Consider the following 14,221-nt stretch of genomic DNA (forward strand, 5'->3'; position numbering starts at 1 on the left):
GGGTTGCCCCCCCACTACAGTCGCTCCCCTTAGTTTCCGTACGGGAGTCTGCATTGCAGAGTCTGTGTGTCTGATGGCTACAACGCTCTGCTGTACCAGTGCTTGCTGTACTGGTTGTGGTGACTGTGTATATTCTTGTGTCTGCGGTGTGTACACCGTCATGCCTTGTGTTGACACCGGTTGTGGCGCATACATCTGCGTGTGATCTTGGGCATAATAGTTGGCCTGTTCTGTCTGATATGCCAGCTGGTATGTCATCCCCCCATTCTGCTGTGCTCCACGCCTGCTCCTGCACATCCACACTATGTGACCTATTCTACCATACGTATGCATTGTGGTGAACCCCACATGGGTCTTTGCTGTCCTCCATTAAACACTTCTCCACCTTGCTGCATTGGGTGTCCAAACCCGCTTCCCCAAGGCATTCCTCCCCTTCCTTGTGTCCAATAATTGGTGTCTCCTCTTCCTGCAAAACTTCCTCTTACCATCTGTGGTTGTTTTTTGCAATCTGAGTAACTACTCCCTCTCCACTCATCAACATCACATCTTCCATTGTATACTTCGATAGCTTTCTCTGCACTCATTTTGCTTCCACCTGCTTCTTTTCCTCTTGTTTCATCCTTGCATTCTCGGCATTAATCAGCAATAATTTCTGTGAATTTCTGACCATGGCTTCACTACCACCCCTACTAATTTCTTTAGTTGCCTCTGTATCTGCTCTGGTAGCCCTTGGCTTAATATATGATAGATCATTCCAAATATTGTATCCCACGGCTCTCTCTTCTCGATATGCCAACGTCATTGTATTTTCTGAATATATTGAAGTGGGTCTTCGTCCTCACGCATTTTGCACGCCATAATCGTGCTTATGTCTGATGTGTACAGGTACTGTACTCTCAGATCTTGCCACATGGCCACTGTGCAGTTATTAAAATGTGTGCCATCATGTACTTTGTTCTGTGCTGTTACTCCGGGATACCCAGCCCATTTCTAAAACATCATCCGCTATCTCCCCAAGAATGGCTGAGAGTAAGCTCTTCATGTTGCCCACTGCCAGTTTTGTCCCTGCCGTCAAATCTTCTATCTCATATATCCATTTCCCTGCTCCTGCATTCAACGGAGGCAACTTGCACCTCAGATTATCCTTGTCCATCCGCTGCCATGGTATATATTGCAGTCGTCCACCACCCTTTTCTAGCAACAGAAACTGTATTAAGTGCACTCCACTGTCATGGCTTTCTAGATCTCTGGTAGCCATAAACACTCTTGTCATACTAGCTCTTTTTTGTCCTGGTAAAGCTCTTAGCCTCTGTCAATATGGAGTGAATTTGTCTGCACAATGCAACCTGTCTTTGGGATGTTTGAGGTGTCCTTTGGGTCTTTTTCCTCTGTCCCTGTCCCTTATGAGGCTTACTTTCCTGGATGGGCGACTAGGTATCCCTCATTCATCATCATCACTTTCCCCTTGGTGCTCACCTGACCCCATGGTTCCTGTACTGCCGTTGCTGTCCTCTTCACCTTCATCTTCGAAATGAAGTCTCCCTAACATGCATCTCCCCTGGCGCTTCCCCATTATTCTGTCCACTGAGTTGCTCTCCCCCTCAATGGAGATCCTGCTATACTCCTGCATATCTTTGGGGCACAAGCACTATCCATAGTACTCCTATACAGTATCCCTATTCTCCTTCGTATCACCTCTTCCTCATCGTTATCTAGACATGCTGGTCCTGCCATGATGTCTGCTATCTTCTTAAGACGCCTCTCTCTATGTCTCTTTCCCATTCCTGTTGCCTATCCCTTTCTTCTTCCTCTCTACGTCAACACTCTTTAACAAGTCTTTCAATTTCTTACCTTCTCTTCTCTCTCTTCACCTGCAGTTGCCTTTCTTTTTCTTCCTCTGCTTTTCTTATCACTCTTTCTTCTATCTCCTTCTGTCTTTTCCTTTCCCTTTCCCCACATTCCTTCTTTTCTGTCTTCTCTATCTCCTTCTTGAGTCTTTCTTGTTCTTTTATCTCTTCCCTCTCTCTTTTCTCCACTGATCTCTGCCAGATTCTCTGGCCTCCTCTTCTTTCCCCTTGCATTTCTGAGCTTCCTCCTCCGTACTTCTATGCTTGGATATATTCCTCCCATCCAATGTGAGCACTATCTGTCCCCCTACGCACTCATTTGGTGGGACTGTACTTTCGTTATCCACAATCATCTCAATATCCCTTTGTTGTCCCCTGTCAGTTTTGCTTGCAGATTACTGTGTTCCTTGCATTTGTCATTTGTAGTGCCTTATCGCACCACTATGTGTGTTGTTGCTGCTATATGCGGATGGTGCATGAACGAAATTAGTATTAGCTGCCGCTGTTTTAACTTCTTTCAATGGGTAAAATCCCTTGCTTTCTGTTATGAGGTCTGTGGTTTTAGGAGGGGAGGAGGAGCCATGGGTGCTTGGCCCCCCACATCGCATTGGCTTAGCATCCACTCATGCTTCAGTGGGTCCTCTTCCCCGTTCTGAAATATTTTCTACACCTCTATTACGGCTACTCGGTTACTCAGTTTCTTCCCTTTGTAGGCGGCATGCAAATAGTCATGTGTTGCAGCACAAATTTGGAAAGACGGCCTTCCCGAGGTCATGGCTTTGCCATTTTTCCTTCAGTATCTCGAGTCCATTCCACGCTATACTTGCCTAGCTTGTCTTGATGTCGTAGAAGGGACTTGCATGCTTAAGGGGAGTATCCCCCACGGCGGCACATCACTTCCTGACTGCCGATACTTACTTGACCACAAATTGGGATTTTTTAACAAATTTGAACACCTTGGCAATTGATATGTATCCCAGTCATTGTCAGTTCTCAACCAACTTTTCCAAAACTGCACAATTCTTAAAACATTCAACAAGCCTCTCTGGCTCACCACCACCCACAAGAGCATGCTCCACGCATCACCAGTACTGTATTGTCTGCCCTTACGGCCAAGTCACAATTCCTTCACACGCTCTTCGAGCCCAACCAAAATGGCAAATCCATCTTTGATACTCTGAACATTGCCTCTTTTTTGTTTGTTTTTTCATCTGCAACCTCAGCTAATGTGCCTAGAAACGTGGATGCTTCACAATGACATACAAAAAATGACAAACTACTTCCCCTCCACAATATTTGTTATATGGCTGAGACTATACTTGCACTCCATAGATCTGCTGAAGCTCTCAGGAACCGTCTCTCACACATTCTACCACTCTTCAATCTGGTCTGCTTGGTGTCCCACAGGGAGCGGGCAGGAATTTCTCCAAGGTGGCTCCTGGGGACCACTCACTGTGTTTTTTACTCTGGTCCTAGTGGGGTGCGATGCTTCCCTTCAGGCAGGCGGCAGAAAAAAGATGGCTTTATTGTTGAGGGTTGACAAGGGGGTCCTGGGAGTCTCTCTGCCAGACATTAGTCCTGGTTACGAGAGACTTACCCAGAGTCTTTAGCTCACTATCTTTCACAGAGAAGAAATATCCCAAACATATCAGTCTTTCTCCTGCCCTGGGGCAGTCCAGCACCGAAATGCTAGGCAATTCTCCTCTGAACAAGAGTGCCAACAGCATCCCCACACACGTGTTTCGGTCTGGTTGGACCTCATCAGTAGGGAGGAGCTGTGCCTCTCTAAGAATAGTGAGCAAGGGGTCCACGTCTGGATTCCCCTAGTAACCAGGACTATGTCTGGCAGAGGGACTCCCAGGAACCCCCTTGTTAATTTGCATATTTGAGTAACTTTGGCTCTCACCCTAAGTTACTAGGGGAATCCAGACGTGGACCACTTGCTCACTATTCTTAGAGAGGCACAGATCCACCCTACTGATGAGGTCCAACCAGACCGAAACACGTGTCTGGGGTTTCTGTTGGTACTCTTGTTCAGAGGAGAATTGCCTAGCATTTCGGTGCTGGACTGCCCCAGGGCAGGACAAAGACTGATATGTTTTGGATATTTCTTCTCTGTGAAAGATAGTGAGCTAAAGACTCTGGGTAGGTCTCTCGTAACCAGGACAAATGTCTGGCAGAGGGACTCCCAGGACCCCCCTTGTTAATTTGCATATTTAAGAAACTTTGGGTCTCACCCTAAGTTACTAGGGGAATCCAGACGTGGACCCCTTGCTCACTATTCTTAGAGAGGCACAGATCCACCCTACTGATGAGGTCCAACCAGACCGAAACACGTGTCTGGGGTTTCTGTTGGTACTCTTGTTCAGAGGAGAATTGCCTAGCATTTCGGTGCTAGACTGCCCCAGGGCAGGACAAAGACTGATATGTTTGGGATATTTCTTCTCTGTGAAAGATAGTGAGCTAAAGACTCTGGGTAAGTCTCTCGTGACCAGGACTAATGTCTGGCAGAGGGACTCCCAGGACCCCCCTTGTTAATTTGCATATTTAAGTAACTTTGGGACTCACCCTAAGTTACTAGGAGAATCCAGACGTGGACCCCTTGCTCTCTATTCTTAGAGAGGCACAGATCCACCCTATTGATGAGGTCCAACCAGACTGAAACACGTGTCTGGGGTTTCTGTTGGTACTCTTGTTCAGAGGAGAATTGCCTAGCATTTCGGTGCTGGACTGCCCCAGGGCAGGACAAAGACTGATATGTTTGGGATATTTCTTCTCTGTGAAAGATAGTGAGCTAAAGACTCTGGGTAAGTCTCTCGTAACCAAGACTAATGTCTGGCAGAGGAACTCCCAGGACCCCCCTTGTTAATTTGTTTATTGTTGAGGGGTCTTAGCAACCATCCTCTTGCTACCATTTGTAATAGTGGCAAGGGAACTATTGTCAGTCTCCCTGTTTACATGCAAGAGGATCCGGGCCCTGGAAATTTCCTGCCATAAGAATGGAAGACCCAGCCATAGGACAAAGTTCACTGTCTTTATTAACAAATCAATGACAAGGATTGCAGCATGAACAATGCAATATTCCCCAAGTGCTTTCAATCTCTAGATGCCTGTCGCCTAGTTTTGTTAAAGTCTGACATCACAAAACTGATTTTGATTCCCAAAAACCTAACAGGGGTAGGGATTGGCTAGCAAGGTGAACTACATATATGTTCTACTGAGACCACCTCTATGTGTAATGAATACAATGTAACAGGTTAGATTAAGGGGATGGGCCTATGCAACATAGTGTAAGCTTAGCATGGAAGTGTATAGGGATTGGGCAGAAAGGGTATTTTTAGCCTTGGAGCTTTGGACAGTTAGCAGGCAAAGGTGTTGCATGTTCCCAATAAGTTAACATTTGCAATCTCCTGGAACTTGAGACAGATCATTCAGCTTGGAACCTGTGTTACATTTGTATCTTCCTGCCTCTGATTCGATGGGAATGGACTTCTCATTCTGGCACGAATGACTAGGCTCTGTCTAGCAGGTTTAGATCACGTGTGAGAAGACCACGAAATGGATTTCTCTTGCTTGCAATTAATTATGAGGATTTTCAGTTTGTGTGTCCTGCAGGTGTCATATCTCTTATGTTAACTTGAAGCATCTCTTCTCGCAGTGTCCTTGGCAAGGCTGTGCACGGTGTCCTCACTGGAAGCCTGGTCTGCACGCTTCAGCAGGACCTGCCTGTCCACCTTTCTCTGTATGCTTGAATTTGTCCTGCTTTTCCCATTCACTAAATAAGGCGCCTATTGTTTCCATCTTTATTTGCATGGCCGCCCATTTTAGTTGTGGTTAAGTGTTAGCAAGCAGTTCATATGTGTTCTTATGCGTCTTGCAGTTTCTGCATAGAAAAAGAGTATACGTGTGTCAGTCCTCTAACTACGTGAGTCATATGCATATTCTTTGTGTCTATCAACAATAAAGCTAAATGTTTGCATAACGTTGTGCAGGAATGTATATGTGCTTCATGACTAACGTATCTATGTCATGATGTCAGTTGTGACGCCATCGGCGTTCTTCGAGGTTGCAGTCAGTCAACTTGTTTAATTGATGAAAGCTGTATCTCTCCAATACTGTCAACCGAGTATGGTCTGAACAGTTGTCTTAGAGAGTAGCGCTTCTCACACCTGTGATACATCACTGATGATGATCAAGGGCCCAGAAGAAATGGACATCCCTAATTTCTCGGTGTCCGGACTGAGAGTAGGATTGATGGAATGAGGATCACGTTTGGGTCTCACTCATCACTATGGAAATGGAAGTAAAGAAATAATCCTCTGTTATCATTATTCTCCGCCCTGTCCAACATTAGCATCATTGTTAGACTTCAAGTAAAATGAGAAAAACAGCCTCATTACAAGCATGCTGGTCCGGAAACAATGGTGCTAGTAAGATTACTGGCATCATTGTTTCCAGACCGACATACTACAGGTCTTCCTGCCAGAGCTGCTGTGCCCGGCAGGTCTGTCCCTGCCAGACACAGCGGCCATGGTAGGCAGACCACCACAGAAGCACTGGCACAGTTAATAATGGTGCCAGTGCTACCGTGTTACCATGGGAATGGGGAATTACTATTTACCGGTGCCTGACTTTCCAGACCGCCAGGGTTGTAATACCCATAATGAGGCCCAATGTTATGGAATGTCTGCTATTTCTCTGAACATGTCCAACCAAATGTTATATACAAGGAGCAAACTGTAAAGACATGCTCCAGAGTTCCCGTCTCTATACATCTGGAATATCTGAAATGACAACTGCTCCAAATTTAGCAATCCTTTTCGGAGATTAATAGGGTTGGAAGAGACCAAAATAATGCAATTTCATTAAACTGCTATAGTTGGCAAAAATAAAGGTGTTCATATCTTCAAGAGAGTCTTCGCACAGCTTAAAATCTGTGTTGTTTATTACTAGGACACCTCACATTTTTCCATGATTAAAATATTTTCAAACTTTCTGTTTACTCAGGTAAATGTCTGAGGATTTAGCCCTGGAAATAGTGGAGAAGTTAAGAATTAAATCCAAGATTATATGCATACTACCTCCCATCCTAAAACAGCCAGGGAATAAATACAGCCCTAAGTGATTTGTTCAATCTTTTGCTATTTATTTACTGGGGTTTTTAAATATAGCACAGTGCTAGAAAGCCACTCCAGGGTGTCATAAGAGAAGTAGGATGTGTGGGAACGAAAGCAAGGGTAAACACAGGGAAGGAATACATTCACAGCTAAATCTAATGTTGTGCTCCAGGAACCTTGAAACTATTATGATATTATGTTTTGGGACAGGATTGTATTTCATTAATATATAGAAAGAGGTCTGTGAAAGGGCAAAGCATGCATAGCATGCATAGCCTGGCATTAAAGGTAAAGCATTGAAAATATGCCAATTCCACCAACCAAACTTCCCTCCTCCCCATAGCTCCAACGAAACCTTCCTCATCCATATCCGAGCTTCTCGACCGGTCAGGTAATTTGTGCCAGCCAACGGGGAAAGATAGGGAGTGAACGCCATCACTTCAGGCATAAACCAGACCCTAAATGGAAAGTAGTATGAGTTTCAGCCAGGAAGCTGACATTCTTTGCTCTATGTATTTGCACATCAGAGCATCAATTTAAATATAGTTTGCTGAATACATGGACAACAATCTCTTTCCCCACCTCTCTTTTCATCTCCCTTGAATACCACTAATGTCTGTAGTGCCCCTCACCTCTACCTCCTTTTGAAATTACAAAAATGAAATCAAACAAGACTTCTTGCACCCCCATTTTCAACATCAGGACAAGTCCTCCTTTCTTGCCCTCTCGTCACCCCTTGCCCACTTAACTGAACTCAGCTTCATTGAATTCATCAGTACACTAGCTAGCTCAATTGACTGCCAATACCATGCTCACTCCTTCACCCCTGCTCACACTCACATACAACTATCAGTATACCTAACCATTCAGCAGCTAAGCACAGCTATGATGCTCCACCCATGCTGCTGGCATAGCAATGGCTCTATTACTCCTCGTTGTACCCACATAGACTCTCTTTTTGACCAACACTGCTGCTCTTTACTCCACCAAATCCACTTGCTATACCAACCTTATATCCTCTATGCACCCTCATCCCCATAAACTATCCAAGACCATCCAGGCCATGCTCATCCTGCAAGAATGACTTGCTCCTCCTTCTCCACTGAAGAATTTGTGGCCTACTTCCTCAACAAGATTACTAAAATATGAAACACCTGAACACTTACCTCCTTTACTCCACCTCCTACAACCCCCATGCTTTCCTCACTATACCACTTCTCTCCCATCTGTCCAACTGAACTCCTATCCACCCTCTGCTCAGCCAACCCATCCTATCCTCCCATTGATGCTTTTGAAATCAAACCATTAAAGTTCTGGCAACCATCACCACCTTTCACAGTGCCTACAACCAATCACTCCTTGCCTGCAATGAAAATATCCTTTCTCATTTCTATACTGAAGAAAAGCAATACTGATCGTGATAACCCCTCTTTCTGTAAACCGGTCTCTCTCCTGGTCCCACACTAAAAACTCCTCTACTGTGTTGTCTTCTTTTAACTGCATTTTGAACTATCTTGATGCTCACACACTCTGCCATTAATCCAATCAGGATTTCAGAGCAAGCACTCCACTAAATATTATCTCACCCATATCACCATCTGTATGCCAACTACTCACCACTCTCACCTCTGCTTCATCCTCAAATTACTCAATCTTTCTGCTGCCTTCTACAAAGTAATTCAGACCGCTCCTTAAAAGACTTCAATAATAAAGGGGTGGCGCTGTGGAGCAGCCCAAGATGGCTGCCTATCCTCTCAGCTCCGTACGGCGCAGGCATTAATCCTTGAACATCTGCAGTCCTCCTTGCTAAATGACACCGGTACTTCGTTGAGGCACTGTGCACACCCGTGGCCGTGCTCTGTGAGATTTTGGGGCTGTGTCGACCTTCGGGGACCCAGCTGCAACCCCTGAGAGCTGCTGGCGGGCGCGGGCCTCGCCGGCGTGCAACCGTCGGTCGACCTCCCTGAGTGGGGATTCAGGTGAGGATCGGGGGGGGTGGTGAATGTGGCGTTCCCCCCTCCTCCCTGCGGCTGCCCATTCCACGTGCCCCCTTGTGCGCTGCCTTCATTGTGGACCCGGCGGCACCTTTTCTGCTATACGTGGGCCCCACTACACACCAGCCTGCCAAGTGTGGGGCTCGCCCGTACAAACTGGCTGAGGCCAGGCCACCTTACAATCTGCAACCGCCCAGGGGCGACACCCACCCGAAACCACCTTGCTGCTGGGCTTGGCCACATCTGCTGCGGTCTCCACACACAGCTGGGGCAGGGACATCAGGTGAGGGCTTCTGGCCCAGCTGAGACCTACACCTACTCGCTTCATTGCCCCCCCCCGCCAGCGTCCCTCTCCCACTCATAGACCTACGCTGACCAAATGCCAGGCAGATCTAAGAGCACTACCCACGGGGGCACCATGGACAAGTTCACCAAAACGGTCCCTCGAGCTGAGTCAGACCAAGTGTCATCCTCACAAGACACACTTGACCCGGGCCCTCACCACAGTGTCACAGCGCCTGATCTCACCACTCTAATGGAATCCATGGCCAAAAAAGTCGCCGCTTTTCACGAAAAGCTCGATGACATCAACGCGAATGTTGCCAAACTTAAGACTCGAGTGGACTAGGTGGGATCCAGGATCACTGAGGCCGAGAATAGAATTTCGCTCAACGAAGATGGAATCCATGCGCTCCAAGACACTGTGGCTTCCCTGTTGTGGGAAATGAAAAACGTCAAGGCGAAATGTGACGATTTGGAGTCTCGCTCCCGCAGAAACAACCTGCGCATTCTCGGGGTTCCCGAGAATGCCCTTAAGGGGCGGATGGAGGATGCAGTTGAAAAATTACTTAAAAACCTGCTGGACAATCCTGATCTTTCACCGTATTTCACAATGGAGCGAGCCCATCGAGCCCTATCACCTCGCCCTAGACCGGGCGACATTCCCAGGCCCATTATCGCTAAGATACTAAATTATCGTAACAGGGACCTCATCCTCCGCCTGTCCCAGGAGAAGGGAGAACTACGATTTGATGCCTACACTATCAAAATCTTCCCTGACTTTTCAATTGCGGTGCAGCAGGAGAGGCGCCAAATCCTCGGCGTGAAGAAGCTGTTCAGGGAGCGTAACATCCCCTACGCCATTCTGTTCCCAGGCGGCTGAAAATAACCTACAATGGCAAGCTATATTTCTTCACTGTCCCGGACGAAGTGGTGAAATTCATCGAATGGCAGATACGCTACATGGGCCAAGGAATGACCCCCCCAACGGTGACTGATCATGAACAGTACAGCCCGGAATGTCACATCATGTCCACTGATCCTTATCTTTCGATGTGTTAATGGCAACCAGTCTTCGTTCACTCTGCAGATATGGCCTCCTATCACGTACATTGGGTTGCGGGCTCGCTCCTAGACGACTTACACACTCCCTCCTCCTCTTGGTGCCTGGGGCTAGCCTTGCGACCCACCTTATCCTACTCTGCTGCCTGGCCTGGGGGTGCCCTCTGGCTTCACAGGCCGATCACAAGATCCGTCTACCGCAGTAACATCACTGGGACGGCAATGCTGCCCCACATCATACTTAAGTTGCCGGCCGCATGGCACTAGCGCTCTCCGCTGCAATTGCAATGTTTGTTTTCATTTGGTTACTCCTTATGTTTTGCCCCTGTTGGGCGGGAATGTGGACTAATATACGATGAATTTGACCCTTCGGCCCTCACCTCTTGGTGGGATTCTGCCCGGTTGGCGGCTCATGTGTTCTAGGGTCGGGGGGGACTGCACTGCATGTTGTGGTTGGGCAATGAGGGTGGGGGGCGTAGTTGGGGTTGTGTTTAAAGTAAAAGGCATGGCAGAGAGGTGCAAGACGTCAGTGCACTACATCTATACGGGTGGTGAACGCAGACTACGACATGGGAATGCACGCTACTGCAGGGATGTCCCATAATGTGACACCATGGCTCTTAATATAATGACATGGAATATTCGCGCACTGAGCCACTTCACCAAAGCCCGCAAGATAACTGCCTATGCCCAGATTCTCCTTCTCCAAGAAACTCACGCCCTGGGGCGCCTAGCGACATACCTCGCCCCGGCATGGGGCAACAACAGGTACTACACGAAATACTCAACCCAGTCCAGGGGGGTGCTGGCGCTAATCCACAAATCAGTCCAATTCTCATTGTGCACCAACCATATTGACCCCGAGGGTAGATTTATAATACTTCACTGCTTGCTCGCCAACATGGAATGCCTCCTTGTTAATACATACGCCCCTAATTTTGACGCTCCAGAGTTCTTCGACGCCATCACCACCATACTTCTAAAGTACATTGGTATCCCGGTTCTATGGGGGGGTGATATGAATTTAATCTTAGACAGCGATGTAGACAGATCCGGTACCTCCCGCAGAGCCCCATCACGTGTGGCTCATAGACTACTGGCGCACATGAACACACTTGTCCTCACAGATGTATGGAGAGCTCTCAACCAACAGTCTAGAGAGTACACTTTACTCATCGGTGCACGACAGCCATTCCAGGATAGATCTCTTTCTCATATCAGGCTGCATGGTGGGCAGGGTCACGGAGTCCAACATACTACCACGCACACTATAGGATCACTCACCGGTAACACTACACATAGCATTGGGACAGGAGCGCCCCCCCGCTCCTCTTGGAGATTCAAGTCTGAGGCCCTATGGGACATAGTCTTCAAAGCTGATATCCTGGCTGATATTAACACCATCTTTGACTGCAACAACAGGCGGGATACCTCTGACGGGGTGCGATGGGAGGTATGCAAGGTCTTCATTAGGGGGATGTGCATTTCTAGAGAAGCTGGGGTCCTCAAAGCTATCAAAAGTAGCCTGCAACGGTCGGAGGCAAAACTAAAGGAACTTGAGAAAGAATATGCTGCTGCCCCTTCCCCGACCACACTGGCACAGATCAGAGAGGAATTGGAAGCATTTGAGTCCCACGCCCAAAGAGAGGTTGAGTACTATGCCCATCCCGTAGTGGCCAGAAAATATGGTGAGGGCGACAGACAGGGGAGGACGCTGTCCAGGCTGGTCCGCACGGAGGGGGGCAGGACTTGCATTGACTGTATCAAAAATACAGACAGAACCCTGTGCTGGTCTGACCAGGACATTCTCGCGACGTTCACTGCGTTCTACACAACTCTATACGGCCCCCAGCAGGAACATAGTTTACATGACACGGATGCCTTGCTGGACCAAATACCCATGACCCTCCTCTCCCGCACCACTAGCGACCAGCTTGAAGCTCCATTCACCCTTGACGAGATAACCACAGTCATCTCGAACTGCCCGATGGGCAAGGCTCCTGGCCCGGACGGTCTCACCGCCGAGTTCTATCGAGAGCATGTAGCAATCCTGGCACCCAGACTCTTGGAGGTCTGGAATGAGGCACTAAGCCTGCACACCCTTCCCCAATCCATGCGCGAGGTGCTCATAACTATGATTCCCAAACCTGGCAAACCGCTGGACGAATGTGGCTCTTACAGACCCCTCTCTTTGATCAACACCGACATGAAAATATTCGCCAAGATTATCGCCAATAGATTCCTCCCTATTATGACACACTTAGTCCATTCCGACCAAAGTGGTTTTGTGCCCGGTAGGTCCACAGCACTCAATATCCGCCGCTTGTTTAATATCTTGGCCAAAATTGACCCCAATGCAAACGCAGTAACGGTCACCCTTGATGCCCAGAAGGCATTCGATATGGTGTCGTGGCAATACATGTGGGCGGTACTTGATAAAATGGGAATTGGCCCTCGCATGATGTCCTATATCATGCTGCTCTACACAGACCCCATAGCCAGAGTCCTGGTCAACACCAGGACCTCAGTCCCCTTTGCCCTCCATAGAGGTCCCTGCCAGGGCTGCCCGTTCTCCCCGATACTTTTGCACTTGCCATCGAACCCATGGCTGACAGCGTCAGAGACAAACGCACGCGTAGAGGTATACGTCTGCGCGACACCCCGGAGATCATTTCACTGTATGCAGACGATGTGCTACTTTATATGAGAGACCCGTCCACTCACCTGGACCCGATCATACGGGACATTACCAAAATTGGCACTTTTTCAGGCTTTTCTATTAATTATACCAAATCTGACATTTTCCCACTCACACTGACCACAACACAGCCGTCATGTGAATTCCCCCTTCGCTGGTCACCAAAGGGTATCAGATAACTCGGGGTGCAGGTATCCCTCACCAAGTCTTCACTACTGGCCGACAATTACGGGGCTGTGGCGCAGCTTGCTGAAGCCCAACTGTTGAGATGGCGTAAGCTCTACGTCTTCGTCAATGTGCCGATCTGGCCTGGAAGGCGATACTTCAGAAACCTGCACTCTCTCTGCGCTCAATTTTTGTGGCATTCCGGTGCGGTCTGGAAAAAGGGGTTGCATATGACTCGTCCATACGAGGAAGGGGGCTTCACCGCTCCTGACTTTGCAAAATACTGGACTGCCGCACAGGCTCAACACGCCACATACTGGTACACGTTCACTGACCCCCCCCACATGTGAAGCTTGAGAAGCTAGCAGGCGAGGGGGTCAATGCCCTCTCTCTTATACTCCACCACACATTTCATACTGACGCCCAGGCCGACCCCGTGGCGGCCACAATCATGGCGTGGAAACAAATACTACACTCACAACCCGGCCTTTACCCATACTATAAATGGTTGCCCATTTGGCAATTCCCAGGCCTCACCCCCACACATGATAAACTCCTAATGAAACACTGGTATGACTTGAGATATCGGGCTTTGACCGATTTCTATCCCGAAGGGAAGGTCATCACTCCGCAAACATGGCGTCAGGGCCACTCTGGCACTGCGCTAGAGCTACTGCAATATTTCAGGCTGAGAGCAGCGTTTCGAGCCTGCTGGCCCTCATACCCTGATGAGCCCCCAGACTCGCCGGAGATACACTATATAGCTATCTCAGTCGGGGCTAGAGGGATCGTGTCCTCCCTATATAAAATGCTGATGACCAACCCTACAGAGTTGCCGTGTGCGGCGCGCGATCTATGGAGTGATGAGCTGGGACACCCCATCACTGACGCAATATAGAAGATGTGCGTACACACCCGCGCCACCTCCTTTAACGCCAGATATAGATGCATACAATATAAGCTCCTAAATCGCCTGTACTACACCCCGCACAGACTGGACAAGTTTACACGCACTCAGGCTCACCCTTGCCCTAGATGTAAATCTTTGGATGCGGATCA

The sequence above is a fragment of the Ambystoma mexicanum genome, chromosome 7q, assembly GCF_040938575.1.
Source record: "Ambystoma mexicanum isolate Mex_15411 chromosome 7q, UKY_AmexF1_1, whole genome shotgun sequence".
In the NCBI taxonomy this organism is placed as follows: Eukaryota; Metazoa; Chordata; class Amphibia; order Caudata; family Ambystomatidae; genus Ambystoma; species Ambystoma mexicanum.